Here is a 6,437-nt window from a genome sequence, read left to right as displayed (position 1 = left end):
TCCCTCCCATATTGTGGGGGGAGGATAGTAGATATACTGGACGGTAGATTTAGAGATACATTGACAAATTGGAGGATTGGACCAAAATAAATCTCATGAAGTTCAATAAAGAAAAGTGAAAACTCCTGCACTTAGGATGGAACAATCCTATGCAGCTGTCCTGACTGGGGACTTACTGGCTAAGCAGCAGCTCTGCAGAAAAGGACCTGGGGTTTACAGTAAGCTAAATATGAGCCAACAGTGTGCCCTTGTTGTGAAGAAGGCTGACAGCATACTGGGCTGCATTAGTAGGAGTGTTGCCAGCAGATCAAGGAAAGTGATTCTTCCACTCTATTTGGCGCTGGTGAGGCTACCTCTGGAGTACTGTGTCCAGAGAGGTTTAAAAATCTCTATCCTTAGAGGTTTTTAACAGCCTGGCAGACAAAGCCTTGGTTGGGATGATATTTGAGGATGGTCCTGCTTTGAGCAGGGAGTTGAACTATATGACCTCCTGAGGTCCCTTCCAACCCTAATTTTCTAAGACTGTATAATTTGGATGGAATTTTGACCGTCATTTTTCATACCAGCAGGTTGGCGTAGAATTCTTCCTTGGTTTCAGCATTAATAGTTGGGGCATATGTGTTGATGTTAGTGGTGTACTGGCTCCCTGACAGTTTAAGACAGAGAGTCATGAGGCACTCATTCATCCTGATAGGGAGCTCATTGAGTTGGTTTATGATTTTCTCCTTGATGGCAAAACCACTTCCATGAAGCTGGTGCTCTCCTTCCTGTTTACCCTTCCAGAAGAAGGTATAGCTGCCTCCTTGTTCTTTGAGTTGCCCATCTCCCACTTGCTGGGTCTTACTCAGTGCAGTGATGTCAATGTTGTGTTGCCTGAGTTCTTAAGTCACGACTGTGGTGTGGTGCTCTGGGCGTTCACTGCTAAATTGGTCCATGAGGGTCCTGATGTTCCCAGTTCCAATACTGGTTGTGTGTTTGTTGATTTTGACCACAGCAAAGCTGATTCCACTGGATGTAGTTATCCAGTCAGGGAAAAGGTAGCCAGACTATGTGTAGGGCACCTTTTCTTGCCCCCTCCCCACATGGGGTGAGCACAGTGGATCCTGAAGAGAGCTGCTCAGTCATACTTAGAGCTGTCGAATCACACTCCTGGCTCCCAGTGCTAGAAGACCTTCTTGTAACTGCCGCCTTTGTGCCAGTTCATGACTAGGAGTTTTCAGACCTCACAATCCTGTTCTGATCATCACTAGCTAGTCACCAAAGGATTTGAAGAATGTGCTGAAAAAGCCATTTCCATGGAATACGCCTGTGCGTGATTTTTTTTATCATGGAGAAGCTGCTGCACTTCAACTTCCACACAGTTCTTGACAGAACAGGACCTTGATCTAATGGCAGGGAGGCCAAGACAACTGGAGATCTCGCTCTGCTGTAGCCTTCATCCACCTTCACAGCCTTTGAGTTTCTAAGTTCTTCTACCGTCTGCCCCAGTGTTCCAACACTCTTCTTGATATTCCTTACCATGATACTACATCTGACCACCAACAAGCTTCCAACTGAAGCAGAGCTAAGCTACTGAATTGATGGTAAACTGTTTAATCTCAGCTGACTCCAAGCCAAAACCAAGACCACCCTGACCTCAATCATTGAGCTCCAGTATGCTGATGATGCTGTAGTGTGTACGTACTCAGAAATGGACTTTCAGGAAATCGTTGACATCTTTATTTGAGGCATACAAGAAAATGAGACTGATGCTTAACATTCAGAAAACTAAAGTCCTCCATCAACAAGCTCTTAATAAGCAGTCCCAAGCTCTGGTAATTCAGATTCATGGTAAGACTCTGGAGAATGTTGAGCATTTCCCATGCCTTGGAAGCCAAAGAGAAGGGCAGAGAAAGTGCTTCAAGGACATCCTCAAGGCTCACTTGAAAAAAATGCAAACTATCAACTCTTGGGAGATTAACTCCCAGTACCACTCTAAATGGAGGAAGAGCCTGCTGCAAGGATATCAGCACTTTGAAACCTTAAGACAACACCAGAGATAGAAAAATGGGAGAAGCAGAAACAGCATTTCACAGACCAAACCAAGAACCCAGAGCCACCCATACCACATGGAAACATGTGCCCAAGCTTCAACAGAGTCTGTCAATCCTGGATAAGCCTCATCAGCCATCTTCGAACCCACAGATAAGACAATCATGGATGATAATCATCCTCAACTTTGAGGGATTGCCGATGGCTGGCACATACAAATACCTGAGCTGTCTCTGTTTCCCCTGATCTGGTATCTGCAACTGTGCATGAATAACAGAGAAAGAAAGCAGATTTTCTTCTGAAGCAAAGTAGTTAATGCTTATATCTACTTTATTGTTAGGCTCCAAAGTTAACCCCACTATTGAAAGCAAGCACAGGGTTGTTCACTCCAGTCACTTTTAGTCTTCTTTATGCTTAAAAATGGTCTTAGAGTTGTTATTTTTTAAAAGATTTTTTCTGCCAGTTTTTATCTTGGACATACCAAGACTGTCAAGTCTAGTCTTTTCTGCAGGATTTATTGGCGGTCCTAGAGAATATATATCACTGGCTCTTATATCTAGATCAAATGGACAGGTTTATTGGCTTTTTAACAAAAGCTTCCTTTCTCCAAACTTAACTCCACTGTCTAATTAACATTAAAAAGAAAACACCCTCCAGATTCCAAAGCTTTCACCCCACTGTTCAAAATGGATCCTTCATTCCTAAATCTGTATCTAGATATCCCAGTAAATGACCTGATTTTCAAAAGTGTGCCGCTCACCCAGCATCCAGCACTGAACTAGAGTGCCTTGTCTAACCATAGTGCCAACCTAATTTTGAGTAGTGCAAAGCTGGATGGGCTCCTGGTAGCAGGTTCAGGATGGAGAAAAGGAGGGTATAGCAGTAGCTGACAGCTTACTGCACTTGCATCTGGCAGACAAGTCTGGAGTTTTCACCAGTGAACCAGTGCACAAAGTGGCACAGTCACAGTTCACCTGGGATCCTCCCATGTTGTCTCTGGGGAGATCAGAAAGACTGGTGGCTTAAAGCTACCTGAGGACAAGTAGGCAAGGGTTGCAGGAAACAAAAGGGCTTAGCCCTGCGAGTCTTAGTGTGGGAAGAGATCTCACAAGAAATGACATAGGTTTTTTCGTCTGCCCACATCTTCGGCCACTAGAAGTGCCAGGCCAAGAGTCTCCCACTCTTCCTGTGGTCAAAGTGTCTTGCCACTGGAGAATCATGGCAGACTCCCAGAACCAGTATCCGAAGTTGTCCTTCTGAGACATATATGCACCCTTGGTGATAGAGGATGTTGCCCTCCAGCCTGAAATCCTGTCCGCTTGTGTCCCTTGGTCAAGCAGTATAGCAGCAACTTTTGAGAACGGGGACTTGGCAGAGGGCTGATCATGTGGTTTGCATCCAAAGAGCTGACACTTCTGATCTTCTAAAGTGAGTTTAGCATTAGCAGAAGGGACCAAACTGACAACCCTGGCGCATTAAGTTCTCTTTTTACTCCCAGAAGAGAAAAAGTACAAGCAGTAATAGAGGAGCTTTCCACATATGCTGCCCTTCCAGCGTGCCTCACCTGTTAACTCAAAACAACTGTCTCTAGGATGAGAGGGTATTTCATCTTCTACGACCCTTCAATTCTTGGCATCTCTTTGGAGAATGCCAAAGGTCACACTTGCTACCAGTTGTGGCAATACTTTTGGGAGGCAGATATCTGACTTGTAGCCACATTTAGCTGTGGCTACCACACAAGCACTAGACATGGATCTGGTCCCAACTTGAACCAGCAACCAAGTCCTGCAGCCCAATCTCTGAAGTCACTCAGTCCCTCCAAAGAAACTTTTTAACATGAACTACTTGAGGCCCAAACCCCAGCTGGCAACATTTCATCCTTAGTAGGTGCCGGAGTGTCTTTGTGTCCTAGGTAACCAGCTTGCCTGAATTAAACTCAGCTTTCTCTGGCCTCACACAAGACTCTTATTGCTTTTCCAGTTAGATTAAAACTCCACCTCCTCAGAACTGCAGAAACTCCAGCTGTTTGATATTGTGCTGAAGAAGGCAGGGGGCATAGGCGGTCTCCAGATGAAAGAGTGAACTCAAAGGAAACCGGACAGTGGCGTTTCGATAGGATACTCAGTGGGTAACAGGCTCAGTTAAATTTGCTCATTCAGCCAGGGAGGAGAGTGAGTTTTCTCATACATCCTGCTAAGGAGAATTCAGCTGCATATGCCTTCCAATTACTGTAAGTGTAATACACAGAAGAGAATGTCCCAGGGCGGATGGGGAAGGGGAGGAGGCAGGGAAGCTAGGCCCAGAATCCCAGCACCCCTAAAACTTTAGTGGACTGTGTGATTTGGATGTTGTTACTGACCATTTTTAGATTTGCATTAAAGCCATTTAAAAACTGTGACTCCAAATGGCTCATAATTCTGTGGCAATTTGAGTCCAAATATGACACAGGCCCACCTCTAATCAACAAGACAGACCAGCCAGTGCATGGACAGAAAGTTTCAAACCCCAAACCCAGCTTCTGACTCAAGCAAAAGTCCCAGCAAAATCTATGAAAGTTTCATCTTGATAAAAAATTGATTAGAAATTCAGAATTTGTGCCCAAGTTATTTTTTAACGGAAACGGCATTTTGATGGGAACTAACTGAGTTACAGAATCAAAGACAAGATGGAGAAACCCCTCCTTTTGCAGAGAGGTATAAAGCTTTCTAGTGGTATTGTTAGGATTTACGGTCAGATTGATGGAGGGAAAAACAGAAAGACTGTGATTGTTTTGTCCAGAAGACACAGCTGCTCTGAGGGGAACAACTGCTATTAGAAGTGGCCAAAAAGTTATCCTGAGTGCAGTGGGGGAGAGAGGCGAAGGAAACACATTAGAAAGTGAAGTGTATTGGAAGCCCCCAGTTCAAAGACTTTAGATGGGAGTTTTACTTTGTTTACCCTCTTGTAAAGCTGTTGGTTACTTTGATAATCCTTAGGAAATGGGATCATTTCTCTCTTGGCCTGTCAAATTAAACAAACAAATAAAACCTTGTTGGCTGGAGAGAAGATTAAGGAAGAAAGTACCTTAGAGCAGGGATTCAGGAGCTAAGCACCTCTGAACAACAGAAGATTAGAAAAGATATCAGAGGGAATGGAAAAGGGAGAGACTCAGCAATCTAAACACAGGGAGCTAAATTCAAGGTGGAGGGGAAAAAAACATTTGCACAAGTATACATTAAATCAATTTGATGTTAGTTTGGTTACTCTGGTATAAACCAAAAAAAGGGTAAAGATTCATTTAGTGGTAAAACAAACGTGTCTCATCCCTCCCCTCCCCCCCTGCTTTTACTGTGGGATACCTCATGTACATTAGCTACCCCAAGGTAAAAAGAGAGCCTTTTTTATCAGGAAAGACAAGATCCAAATTGGTGGAAATTGTACTGGGATGCAAATAAAAGTTCTAGATCTAAAAGGAACTGAAGGCGTGATGGCTGAACATACCAGCTGACAGTGGCATAACTAGGGCAGGGTGAATGGGGGAACTGCCCTGGGCACTGACTTGAGGGAAATGAAAAAAGCAGTTGCTACCACTAGCAGCAGTCACAATCTCAGCTGCAATTGTGGCAGGCACTGGGAGTCACTGATGCCCCTGTGCTCCGGGTGCCTGGCCATGTCCCTATGCTGCTGCTGAGCAGGGATGTCCCAGCAGCTGCAAGGCTGGAAAAGCACTAATGAAGACCTCTGGGGCATGCCTCTGCAACTGCCCTTGAGCTCCTGGTTTCCACCCTGCCTAGAAGCTATCTCTGGGCCTTGCACTGTTTTCAGGTTTGGAGCTTGTCTGTGGCAGCAGGTGACCAAGGTGTGTCCATGCACCGTGCAAACAAGCCTGTAAGCATTGTAACCTGGGCCACTACAAGGTCTTGCTTTCCGGTCCCTGCCTGCCTCCATGGTGGAATCCAGGGACACTTATACACGTGATGGTTGTCACGATGTACAGACGATGAAACTGTCATTGGTGGACTTACTGGCGTCACACATTACATTGTCACAACCCAGTGATTTTTGTGCCTCGGCACTATGGAATTTCCTGGCCACATGAGAGCTCCTTTGCACGGCAGAGTGTTCTGCTGCAATTGAGAACCTGCGTGTAGGAGAGAGTTCCCACCAATTTGCAGTTTCCTTTGCAGGATGCATTTCTTCTTTGCAGCACAGAGATGCACGGTGCAAAGAGTTCCCGCTATTCGGATGCAAATTTGTGCCCCGCTATTGGCCAGTGCTAAATTGTTCACATGTGGCGGCTAGTAATTGGCTCGCTGGCCGTTTAAAATTCCGCGCGACTTCCGCCCAAGTCGAAGAGCTTTGAGCACGCTGCAGAGTGCCTCTGAAGTTATCTGACTTGCGGCTGCCGATCGATAGACTGAACACCT

This window comes from Alligator sinensis, unplaced genomic scaffold (genome assembly GCF_000455745.1).
Source record: "Alligator sinensis unplaced genomic scaffold, ASM45574v1 scaffold343_1, whole genome shotgun sequence".
NCBI classification, from domain to species: domain Eukaryota; kingdom Metazoa; phylum Chordata; order Crocodylia; family Alligatoridae; genus Alligator; species Alligator sinensis.
Note: the sequence above shows the minus strand (reverse complement) of the source record.